The sequence below is a fragment of the Aptenodytes forsteri genome, unplaced genomic scaffold (assembly GCF_000699145.1).
Source record: "Aptenodytes forsteri isolate BGI_AS27 unplaced genomic scaffold, ASM69914v1 Scaffold221, whole genome shotgun sequence".
NCBI lineage: Eukaryota > Metazoa > Chordata > Aves > Sphenisciformes > Spheniscidae > Aptenodytes > Aptenodytes forsteri.
In genome coordinates this window covers 311,656-324,147 of record NW_008794411.1, presented here as the reverse complement: position 1 = coordinate 324,147, position 12,492 = coordinate 311,656, and the positions used below count along the sequence as shown (strand labels likewise).

Sequence of the window (12,492 nt, the reverse complement as noted above, 5' to 3'; positions counted from 1 at the left end):
GGCGGTCAGCTGTCACCGCCGCCCTCCGCACACCTTTCCCCTGCGAGCGGGGGTGTGGGCGCCCACGGCGTCTGTCTGCGCCTTCCAGCAGCCCCAACATCAAAGGAGGTTTAAGTTCGCCCCCCTCTGTGACACCGTGGCAGCAGGCAGGTTAAAGCTCTAAAGTTTTATTTAAAACACTCGCGAAACAATAAGCAAAGGCGTTTATTTACAAACACCGCCTTGTGCGGACGCTCAGCAAAAGCGCCAAGCTCTCGCTGCCCGTACCGTGTCTCCCGGCCTGTGTTTGCTGGGACAGAGCTCCCTGTCACCGCCGGAGTTGCCTCATTTACTGCCGTGCAAGATGTAAACAGGAATTTACCCTTTACTTGCTTTATTCACTTACTGAGGCCTTTCCCCAGCACAAAAGCCTGCAGGAGGGATTCACTGTCCTTTTTCTTCTCGTTTCCAGAGGGCAGGCTCTGTCTGGCAGTCCCACTGACGTAGCAGAAGAGAGAGACGCCTGAATCGCCAGGGAAGCTGAGATGTTTTCTCACAGCTCCATTTATTCCTTTTGTCCGCTCCACTTAAGAACTAGACGACTAAACTTGTGAGCGTTCAAATTTTTTGTAACTTAAGTCTTTTTTTTTTTCTTCTTTTTTTGTTTTCGGAAGGGGTTGGGGGTGTGTTATAATACTGTACAGTAGAGACTGGGAACAGAATAAATACTTTGCATGGAAATCCTGGCACGGTGAAGATGAGTGGCAAAACCTTGCTATACCACTAGAGGTTGAAATTAACAGATAAAAGCAAGAAGTTCAGAGCAAAGACAACTCATTTTCTTTAAACTCGTTCCAGTATCTGTAGTTATTAGCTGTTCAGATAGCACACAAAGGAGGATTTCCTCTAAAGATAATAAGCACAGTGACATAAATCAAGCATAGAGAGAGCATAGAATTTTTTTCTATTTATTTCCTGACAAATTAACTCTGAATTAGTTTGCTAAAAATTCATCTGTCATAAGCTTTTTTAACCCTTTCTCTAGTAACTCTCGGGCCACGCTTACAAGACTGAAATGAAAGGCTATTTTTGCTGCAGCAACCAAACTCCTCTATGCATAGGGTGAACTGCTCTTCGAATCCAAGCTTGCTGTGTGCTGCTTCCTTCCGTTTTTCTTACTTTTTATCTTGAAATAGGATATGCCTTTTAGAACTAAGAAGGTGCAGAGAAAGGCAAGTCCCACTGGAATTTTATCTAGCTTTCCCAATTTCATTCTAATTCTTCTGGGTCTCATTGTTTAAGGATCAGTGTTTAAGAAGTCTGTAAAGCTGTTACGGTTTTCCAAAATCAGTTGGTAGTTTGTGGCAGTGACCAAGTGAAGATAATGGAGCTCCTAGCTGGGAAATTCTTGCTGGAGGTCTGACTGACACTGTCCCGAGATTGTTCCACTCTCGTAGTTACAGCAGTTCTTGCATATTCTGACTGTTTGCTCAAGGAATTTCCATCAGGGCCCTTCCCAGAACACTTTGCATGTCAGTGCTGGGAGCCCGAGGCGGTGCAGCATATCCTCAGACCAGCAGACTGTGGAATTGATGGTTTGGCAGGAACCTCTAGTGCTAACATAGCGCAACAGAGTTCCTTTTATTCGTCTTGTGCTGAATATGCCCTCAGCTGGATACCTCTGATTACAGTCCTTTGTCCTCAGTAACAGTAGGAAAGGACAGTTGAGGCGGCACCCAACTGAGTTGAAAGTAGCGCAATAAACTAGTCAGCTACTGGATGGATACTCCTTCTGAAGGAAATCCTGGAGCCTGAGGAGTGAGTCACCTGGCGCAGGAGGGACCTCAGAGCAGGTCGTCCTAGCAGGGTGGTCAGTTGAAGGCAAGGTCTCCCAGGACCACTTCCAGCCTCTGCAGGAGGTGGTCTAGGTCTGGGCACAACCGCCCAGGGGTCAAAATAGCAGCACAGTTGTACACGCTCTGAGAAGAAAGATGCAGCATGTGCCCAGAGCAGCTGAGGCTTATGGTGGGCAGGCTGCCATAAGTAAGTGGCTGCCAAGGCCAAGGGATTTAGAGAGACTGCTGAGAAAGAGATGGACACAACCAGCAAGAACTCTGTGTTCGGGCCTGTGGCCTGGGGAAAAAGCGAAAGAGGCAATATTAAACCTAGGAAAAAAAATTTACCCGGTGAATGTAATGAAGCGCACCTGGAGGAAGGCCATTATACCATTACAAGCAGGTGTTCCGCATGCAGGGACTTGACGCACTGTGCAAAAATCTGATGCCTTGGAACAGTATAAAGACTCCAAGTGCCATGTCAGCCAAGGAAGAAGTACGCTTCGGTAGCAGGGAGAAGGCCCATTCATCCCTGTGGGGGAAAATGAAGCGCGTCCATTTTCAAGAGACTTGACAGGGCAACTGCGTTGTCCCAGGCAGCAGGTACGCTGCCCAGGCGTGCGGGGGGCTTACAGCAATACGGGTCGCTCTTGTCATAGCAAAATGAAGTGTGTCCCAGCCTGGCTCCCAAGACAGTGTGACGGCATGCAAGTGTAACTACACAGGTGGCCGCTGCCTTAACGCAGACTGGCCTCTAGGGAGGCGACAAACCAGTAAATATTAGACCAGTGAGAGATCCACGTTAGTGGAAACAAGAAAATCCCACATATAAGGCACTTGTAGTACCTGCCTTTCAGCTTACGCAATGCCTAATTTTTCTACTGCTGAGTGGAGGGAAAGAAGAGTCGCTACAGGATTCACAGCCAAATCCCAGTATGTGGAAAAGGGAAGGACGTGTATCTTTGCGGCAGACATTTCTATCTACGCTGCTTAAACACCCTTCAGAGGGAGAAACAGATGGTCTTGTGGTTTGACTCTGTGTTCTGCTTTGGAGACCCAAGCGCTATTCACTGCATGACTTTTGACCAGTCAGTTAAACCCACAGATGCAAAGGTTGATACTAATTTTCATATCCACCCAACTTATGTGCACACAAAGTCCAGCACAGGCAAGCAAGCTTGATGAGTTCAAATATGTATACAGTCAGCAACTTCAGAACAAGGATAAATTTACCCTCATGTCAGGCTGGTTGTGAGGCTAAATTAAAATACTTCGTAAAGCATTTGAATATCCTGAGGGGCTAGAGACATGCAAACTTTTAATAATAGTTGCTGTTTGGATTTAGCTGGTTGAGTTCAGTGTAGCGCGGCAGAATAAGTCTAGTTATTCCTGTGTTTGTGCTTTGGCTCCAACCATTATATAACTTACCTATATTTATTGCTAACCTGATATCTTTAAAATAGCAAGCAAGTTTTGATCAGCCCAGAGAAGGCAATATTGATGTTGGTTTAAAGAACAAAATACACAAAACCTTAAAAAAAAAAAATTAATGAAAAAGTCCTCTTGTTCTTTTCCAAAACGATCTCGGACATAAAATGTGGTGAGCAGCAGAGCTCTCGTCAGAAGTCACGCTCATCACGAAAGAGGAAGGGCCTGGAGCATCTCCGCTGCCTGCCCGTAGGCAGGCTGAGCTTGGGCCATTGGTAGAGGAAACCCTCACAGAGGCATCTTTGAGTGCTGATCAAAGCAATCAGTAGGGAGATGTATGCTCACAGCGCTGAAGAAATATCATACTGAGGCTTACTCGGGACTCAGAAAGACTTCTCTTCTTGGAGGGAACTCTTTTTTTCAAAAGCTGGAATGAAACAGACTCTCAGGAAGCGATTTTTCCAAAGCTGTAAAGAAAGTTACCCTCCGTTTTCTTTGCCTAGAGGCACAGTTTGCAAAACAACCTTGTGGAACATTGGGAAAAGCAACAGAAGGAAACGAGGAGAATCCTAAAAAATAGTTTATGGTGAAATTACCTGACAAGACTTTGTTCAGCTTCCTGGGAGTAAGTGCTCATCAAATAAAAATCATCAACGCATAGGAGCTCTCAAAGAGGAATGAAATGGATTTGAGCACTGAACTGTCTTTGACCTCTGTGAAAACTGAACTATCCCAAATCGCTAGTTATTTTTGCAAATCTCCCCCTTTCTGTGCAATGAATCAATCAATGGAATGCTAATTTTCCAAGTAAGTAGTGTGGAAGTCAGTACATACAAATTATAAGACTGTTCTACCTTACAAGTACATTAGCTGTGCTTGTTCTTGCAGGCAATAATGAATTGCCCTTTGAAAAAAAAATAATCTAGTATTCCTGAAGTATGTGGCAAAGGAAAAAAAAGAAACTAGATGCAGGCTCCTTCATTTCTTTCAGCTTAAAATGCAGATTTCCACTGCAGCTGGACAGACAAACCCTGGCTTCAGTTTCACAAGCAGAATTCAGCTGTTCCATGCATGAAACTGAAGCTAAATTGTTGTCCTGGCATGGAACAGGAAGAAGCATCTGGCCAGTAAGAGAGACTAGCAGCAAGCAAGCCCCCTTTCCAAAGTACTCTACGTTGTTTTACTTTTTCCAAAACAGATGAGAAAAAAAGCAACATAAATTCGCTGTCCATTTTTTAGAAAAAAAAAGTTTAACAAATAAAATACCTTGCACACTAAGCCTCTCAGATACCTAAATCCATTCTTTTAATAAAGATAACAGAAAGAGCAGCCATGGCTGCGTGTAGCATGCAGAATCAACAAATTGTGCAATTGTGCAACCCGTTCTGTCTCTTTTAAATCAATTGTCAGTTTTACTGCTCTCCCTTATCAGAAGCTATCACCCGTCATGCAGGGAGAGGCAGTCTCTCAGCTATGTAGCCACTTGGTTTTGATTGTAAGCCCGCAGAATCGCGTGTTGAAAGACTCTTGACATTGGAAATCATCGTAAGCTGAATCACAGGGGTGCCAGATCGAGTGTAACATCTCCACGGCCTCTTAGGACTTCATAGCTGTTATCATGCGGCTTTCCTACAGTCTCTCGCAACTTCTTCCTAAGAACAGGAATATAAATTATTTACTAGGAAAACAAACCCTGCCATTTGAGCTGAAGAAGATTCCCTTACTATCTGTTCCTACCACAGAGCTTCTTGAAACACCAAGACACACTTCTGCTTTCCTCCAGAACAGTGAAATACAGGCTTACATTTAGTGATTTACATTAATCACTCTTTCACATTCAGTAATTAATTTGGAGAGGAGAACTGCAGGCACTAAATTAACCTTTTTACCTGATTTTTACTAAATAAACGGCCCCATAATGTAATTTTCTCAACCAGAAGAGGTATTTTCTGCGGTTTGCTTTACTATTTGGAAAATGCTCTAAGCTATTCCATTTAACTTGGTAATAGTCAAACCTTCAGACTGTGTCCCTCACTCTAGGGATCGCACCTGTAAATCAATCGTTCTTCCTAGAAAATAGATGACTAGTGAGAAACGCATGTTGCAACATGCAAGAATGCCAATAGCAGATAGGACCGTATCTCCTCCTCTACAGCATTTCCAATTTTACCCTTTTAGTATTGGCAGCGTGAATGATACAGTGGAACAGCTAGCTGACAGTAGTATTTCATGCACATTTCTCCTTAATTTTGTTTCATATATATGATCTACGTGCCTGAATCCAAATTACTATACGGAAAAAAGTCCTTCTTAGTTTTACTGTCCGTATCCAAACCTTTTTGACCTGCCCTTCTAAAGGATAAAACGGTGCCCAATTTTTGAAAAACTCTTTTCAAATAGTCATCATCTGCCATTAAGTTTAATTCTTGTATAAGCTGGTTTGAAGAGATGTGTTTTCTTGAATTGCTTTCTAAACTACAGTATAATTTCTTATGGCCTTTCTTAATAGTGCTAGAAGCAAAACAGAGTGGTAATACGGCAGTACAGGAGAAGCAGAAAATGACCTACTTTCACAATCCAAGATCAATAAGTAAATGGGCATTATAAACGCAAAGGTGTTAACTGCAATAAATAGTCATAAAATCGAAGAATGACTGAGGTTGGAAGGGACCTCTGGAGGTTTTCTAGGCCAAACTGCTCAGAGCAGGGCTAATTTCAAAGTTAAATGAGGTTGAATAGTTTTCCACATTGCATGTAACAAAGATGCATGGGAACGGACATCAAGGTAAATCAAGGTAACGACAGCTGTGTACTCTTGAGCATACCTACTCCAAGCAAGCCTTCAGCTAAAGCAACTTTACCATGGTCTTCAGGAAGGGAGAAAATGCGAGTAACAGTACCTTAAAAATTCATTCTCTGTGGCTCATTTAATACAGGTTTTTTTACATTTTTCCCTTCCAGAACATAAAAATTCCTTTCTTTTCTCCATGTGACTGCTTAAAGGCAGTTCACGTTAATTACCTGACTGTGGTTATACTTCAACGTAGACGGTTATACTTCAACGTAGACATCATCATCTGTATCTGGATATTTTATGTCCCGGAGAGTTCGTATCAGCATTGTAGGAGTTTATAATCTTGCAAAATATATAGTATTTCTGTGACACTTGTATGCCTTTTTTAAATGGATAATTTGCTGCCCAGTAACATAGTGACTTGCACTTTTCCGTGTGGGTCAGGATCACGTTCGCCGACGCTCTTTTGGATAAAAGAAAGGTTGCAGATTTTACAAAAGTGACATGCACTCCCGTTTGCTAAAAATCACCTGGCAGCTCAACTGGATACAGCAGTCTCCATTTCCTGTCCTCGCTCCGGAATCCTTGCTGCTAGGGCCTGGCTTTTCTTCCACTGAAGGAGATGGGAGCTTTGCCATGGACTGCAGTGGCAGCAGGAGGAGAGCAGACACAGATTAGGCAAGGTGTTGGAGGATTTTCTGCATGCTCTGTAAGTATTTAGGGAACCGTGTGATACGTGATCCTAAAGACGAGGTTAGGCAGTTTGAACTCTTGAGTTAAACCCAGATATTTCCAGACAGGCAGAGCTACCTACTGACTGTACATTTGAGAAAGTACATCTGAATTATTTCTTCTGGCAAGTATCAAGAGTATGTTAGTGAAATGTGCCTGGATATGGTAGCTTAAGATAGAACTATGCTGGAAATGTTCCTGCAGCTGCTACTTGGAAAACATCTGTGGTACTGTGCACGGAAATTTGTACATCTCTGTTCACACTAGCGCAGAGCAATTAATCTTGGGAAACAAAGTATACATTATTATTGGGAAATATGAGAAGGACATTATGCACCAACGGACATGAAATGACTAAAGGTAGTTATCGTTTGGAAAGAAAGGAAAAAAAATGGAGTATTCCATTTCTGGCACAGGAAATAGAGTAAGATCGGCAGGCTCGGCAAGACTTCTAGAACTCCAACTGCTAGTTATTTGAGTAAGAATAACCAATCCACTAGACTTGAGGGGTAAAATTTTTTACACTTACAGTTGCAAAAAACCTTTCATCTGTGATAATTTGTGACAGTCTGTGTTTGTATAGTCTGATAAAGGGAAGAATATACAGGTTGACATGATTTCTTATTTACGGTTAATGGTTATCCCTATGCAAAGTATAAAAGACGTTGCCCTGAAGAACTCAATTTTAGCAAATGACATACAAGAACGTAAACTTAAAAAGGTTAAGAAACCCTGGGAAAGGACAATGAGATGTATTTTGTTCACAGCACATCAGATAATTAAGGGATTTTTCATTTCTTGAGGCTTTCAAATTAAGCCTGGGTCATTGGAAGGTGTGCTTACTGAAATGTAATGGCCTGTTGTGTTCAAGAACTTGGACTGGATAATCTGAAAAGCGAGTGTGTAAGGAATTGAGAATGTCTTTGGTAACACAGCAGAGAGCAGCACGGTGAGAAATGAGGGGGGATATCTGACTGGCGGCCAGAAATTTGTCACTGACTGCTACTGAGGCAGGGTGTCTGCTAAGAGCCGATGAGGCGTAAGTTGCGATGTGTGACCCATCATGTCATCTCCCGATAGCCATATATGAGCTCTGTGGTACAGAACATCGATACTTTGCTATTTTACCTATTTTCTCTCATGATACCTGCATTGCATGAATGAAAAACAGAAATCAAGATGGAAGTATCTTCCTATTGTTTCGTGGATGCTTTGTGCAAAGGGTCTTTCGGCTTCTTAGTGTTTAATCCAAATTATATAAAATGGACTTGCACCATGTTAAATCTGAAAATAAATTTAAAATATCCATTCCCAGTCCTCGCAGCTGAATGCCTCCTGGCAAATCTTTTTACTCAACAGCTGCCTGGTTCTACAGTCAGAAAGGTGACTGCTCTGTTTTTCTTGGTTTAACTTCTAATGACTAATTTAAATTCCATTTATGCAGAATCCCTATGATTTTGAAAATGCTTTCTGAAATTATGCACAACTACCTTTCTAAAAAAATACTTTAAAAAGCATTAAGTACAACATTGCCTAGAATTATCTTGTCAATTAAATAAAAGAACCCACTTGAAATAAGTGACAAAAACACACAGTGAATGAAACGCACCTTCCAGTAACAAATCGTTATTAAAAGAGACCTTTAAGCAAACTGCTAGTTACGTGGTCATGCTTAGACAAGCACAAGGTTATTGAAACATACAGCTTCCTTTCAGACAATTTAACTTGCACTGAAGGCAAATGATTGCCGTAAAAGCACTGAAGCACGTTGCTCAGGTATTTGGTGTAATTCTATTGGCTTCTAAAAGATTACCCTCGCTGCACAACAATGTCAGTGGGATCAGAATTGGGTCTGCATCTTCAGCTGCCATTACAAATACTGCCTGCAATGTCTTCCTGCAGAAAATTGATACATGCATCTGGTATTATTAACTAAAACAGACAGGAAGCGATATTTTAATAGACTTGAAGATGCAATGTAGATTTCTGACAGTAGCTGTAATGGAAATCGGTGAGACTGAGCCGGCTCACAAAGGACCTGCAAGGGGACTAATACAAAAGGCGCCTAAACCCACCCAGTGCAGAAATCATGAATAATAATTGTATTCACTGGGTAAGTTATGAAATGTGTCACAGATTTATAGTCTTTCCTGGTTCTTTCCTTTTTCTCAGCGCACGGAGAGTGGAATTTGAACAAGGCGGGGCAACAACAAGCCGTGAGCAACAAAACTGCAAATATTCTTGACGTGGTGCTGGTGAAGTCATCCACGAGTGCCTTCCCCTTCCCTCTTTACGTGAGGGTTTGCATGGGTGTTGGGTTCTAGTTCCCCCTTCCTCTTCTCATGCTGGAGCTATTTTCGAGGCCTCCAAAGTGCAGTGTGATGATGTTACAAAAGTAGGTTGCATTGGGCACTGTGCTTGCAAGCTTGGCAGTTAGCTCCTTAACACCGCTCTAGATCTTTTCAGCTCTGTGTAGAGAGAGGTCTTCATGAAAACCCAGGCGGAGAATCAGGCTCGCCGAAGAATGCTGTTCGCTCTCCGGCCATTTCCTCCCGCCCTGTCAGTATCGGGGATCATGGATTTCTGTGGTTACCAGCATACCGTTACATGGGCTTGCTCAGAGCCATCAAATAATAGGCAGGGGCCTATCCACGGTGTTATTCCTGGAACAAAATCCTTTTGCATCAGTGAAAAGTCTTAATGAAGACTTGGAATTTCCTTCATGAATCAAGATTTTAGCACTACAAGCAATTCAATTTTTAGCTGTGTTTTGCAAGTTTTATGCCAGCTACTGTACAGGGAATAAGAACATTTTCTAGGAGAGATTTGTTTTCCAGTAGACTTTTTGATCTCTCTCTTCTAGTAACCTCATCTTGGGAGTCAGAAGTTAGGTTTCTCTGTTGTCAGAGGGGATTCAGAAATGCCTCCTGAGACAGTTTAGCGTCAAAAGTACCTCTGATGAAACCAGATCAAATGGGTGGAGAGGAGAACACTGCATTAAAACAGCATAAATTGGATGAAAACAGGCCAAATGTTAATCGAGACAGTGAAAATGGAGGTCTGAAGTAGTTCCCTTCAGCGCTTCGCATCAACGTCTCATCTCCTGTAGGAGTTTGATGCTGCTCCCTTGGTGGTTAGCTGTAGTTTGGCCTTCTTTATACTAGGAAGTTTTGCGATTGAAGTTACACAGATGCACTTCCTCTTGTCCCAGGACTTCGATGCAGCTGTGCTGGTACAGGGGTACTTACACCGACATAATGGTATAAATGGTAGCTTTTTTTTTCCAGTAAACAAAGTATGTGGTATCAGTGCACGGCAGCTTTATACCAGCTTAAATGCATACATAATTTTATGTGTACCTAAATATCTATAATATGTACAAGAATGATAGATGCTTCCTCTAAATACACAGTGGAGTTCTAGGGTATATATAACCAGCTCTCTATACAACCGGGGTTCTTTGCATCTCGCCTGTCCCAAAAATGCCAGCTGCTTGGCTGAAGGTGCCCTGCAGTCAGCCGTGTGTGGCAGGCCTCGCAGCTTAATAAAGATCCCAACGAACAAACGGCGCTTCCGGGCTCGCTCTCTGGATGCGTCTGAAAAGCGTTTCTGGATGCCCATCAAAAAAACATGTAAACTTTGCCTTTGCGAAACAAAGCAATACCCCTAAACACGACAGCTGTGCTGTTATAAATTTTCTTGTGTAGGCTAACTGGCGTTTCCCTTTGTGGTGAGCTTCCTCTTGTAATGGAAAGTCCTCTCACCTAGCCACTAACACTGTTGGATGCTGTTTCTGCACTGGTTTGCTATATGTTGCAGCAGCAAGACAAAAATCACAATCTCTAACAGCTTACAGTCTGTCCTAAACTTATTAAGTTTCCATTGATTTGTGTTTGGGTCTTGTTGGCTCAAAATATTTTCTGCTAAGTATAGCTCCCTTCTCCTGAGCAAACAAGATGGGTTTCTTTTTTCTGCACCCTCCCGTCCTAATTTCAACAGCTATTTTGAACTCGGGGTGTGGTCGCTGAGGCAGACAGTCATGCACTGTCATTGCTTGTCTCTAGATTTGTTCGTGTTGCCAGTGACCCTTCTCCCCAACACCAACCTCATATTTACGTTAATCCTTGATCAGCAAGCCTTGCTTGCTCCGTCTTTTAGGAGGCACGTGATAAATCTGAATAAATTCATTTATTTATGAATTCTGAAGTTGACCAACTTCCATGAGCACAAGGTGAAAAGTGTGAAATTACACTCCTCTGTGCTGGAGACAGGAGCTGTACCAGCGGGGACACTTACTCCTATGGCTACTGGAGGATCAAATGCCACTCTCCCTTAGGGGCTTCTGTCAGGGGAACAAGTTTTAAATTCTGGCAGATTTACAAATCATTTCATCTCCTAGACTTGTTCCCGCACAAAGGGCCTGGTGAGGGGAAGCCTGTGCAAAGGCTTCAGTTTTGATAGCTTTGATCACCAGGCACCGGTCCCACTGCTTCTAAAAGCAACAGAATCTGCAAAATATCTCTCAGATACCTATATATATGTGTGTACATATACGTATGTATGTAGCCTGTATATGTTTTCTAATACGTCTATTTCTGTATAAAAAGAAAATGTACACACTGAGGTTATTTTGTTTGCTTAATAATGCTACCTCTACGTTTTTACTTTAACGCTACTTTTACTCCCCTCAGTTAAACAGAAAACACTCGACTGTCAAATCATCCCATTTAATTAAAACAGAGATATTTTTTTTTTTTCTTCCTATGATGCCTCTTAAGGAGTTCTGAAAGAGTAAGCAGCTCTCAAGGGGGGAAAGGATTCCAGGGCTAATGTCATTTGATGCAGGCTCCTTGGTGTTTGATACTTGACCCATATTCTCAAATGAGCTTGAATTATGTTTGAAGAAAATGCTAATTCATGCATGAGCTGTTGTCTTTTCCATCACTGCAGAAAACAAGGATGTTGGCTAAACTAGACACATTTTTTTCCCCCGGAATTAGGTGCTAAGTCCCTAATCATCATATAGCAGTAGTTTGGTCTTACGGGAAGAGAAGTAGTCACAACTGTGTGACTTCTGCCTTCCAGTTTGTAGCCCTGCTGCTGTCCCGGTGCTGCTGTCCTCCATACCAGTATAATGGGATAGCAGTGGGGCACTTAGATTAATTAGTGGCTGTAAAGCCTGTGGAGCTCTTTGGTTAAGTGGTTCAAAGAAAACTATTGTTCTAAGTGACCCCTGTTGTTCTTACCTGGGTGTCCAATTGCCGAGTGGGCAGACTGCTTGTGTCTAGAGTGTTAATTACCACGTGTCGCTTAATCGTGAAGGTTTGTAATCCTATTTCAGTTTGGAAATCCACATGCCACAAGGCCCAGTTAACGTCTCCGATATCATCACCTGCTAGTCAATACACAGCTATTAGCCATCCATAACTATTCCCGGTGAACTGCTGTGCAGACGTGACAGGACAAGTTTTGCCAAGCCATATTGGAAGATAGTTTAGCAAGGCTAGTTAAAATAACACCTATTTCATTTGACGGCATTGGAAAGTCTCACATCACAACACATATTTTTATTTAGTTTAAAATTTGTCTTGCAGAGGTTAAGGCTTCAGTATAAATCTTCGCTTTTATGAGGATCCCAAAAGATTTCAGATGGCTTTTCCTCCAGTTTTAATTCAATTTTTTGTTGATTTCACACCAGCCTTCCGGTTCAGTGTAACTCAAGAA

General features: G+C 42.3%; 1 long non-coding RNA gene across 2 annotated transcripts; it reads left to right on the top strand.

Annotated features, from left to right (window-relative positions):
- Positions 1–179: 179 nt before the first annotated feature.
- LOC103906664 lies at positions 180–7,939 on the top strand. Of its 2 annotated transcripts, none has more exons than XR_658018.1 (3): positions 180–345; positions 452–589; positions 6,481–7,939. It is a non-coding gene; the product is annotated as an uncharacterized LOC103906664 (long non-coding RNA). The 2 variants fall into 2 exon arrangements; XR_002086322.1 differs by having other exon boundaries at positions 452–608.
- The last annotated feature ends 4,553 nt before the right edge of the window (positions 7,940–12,492 follow it).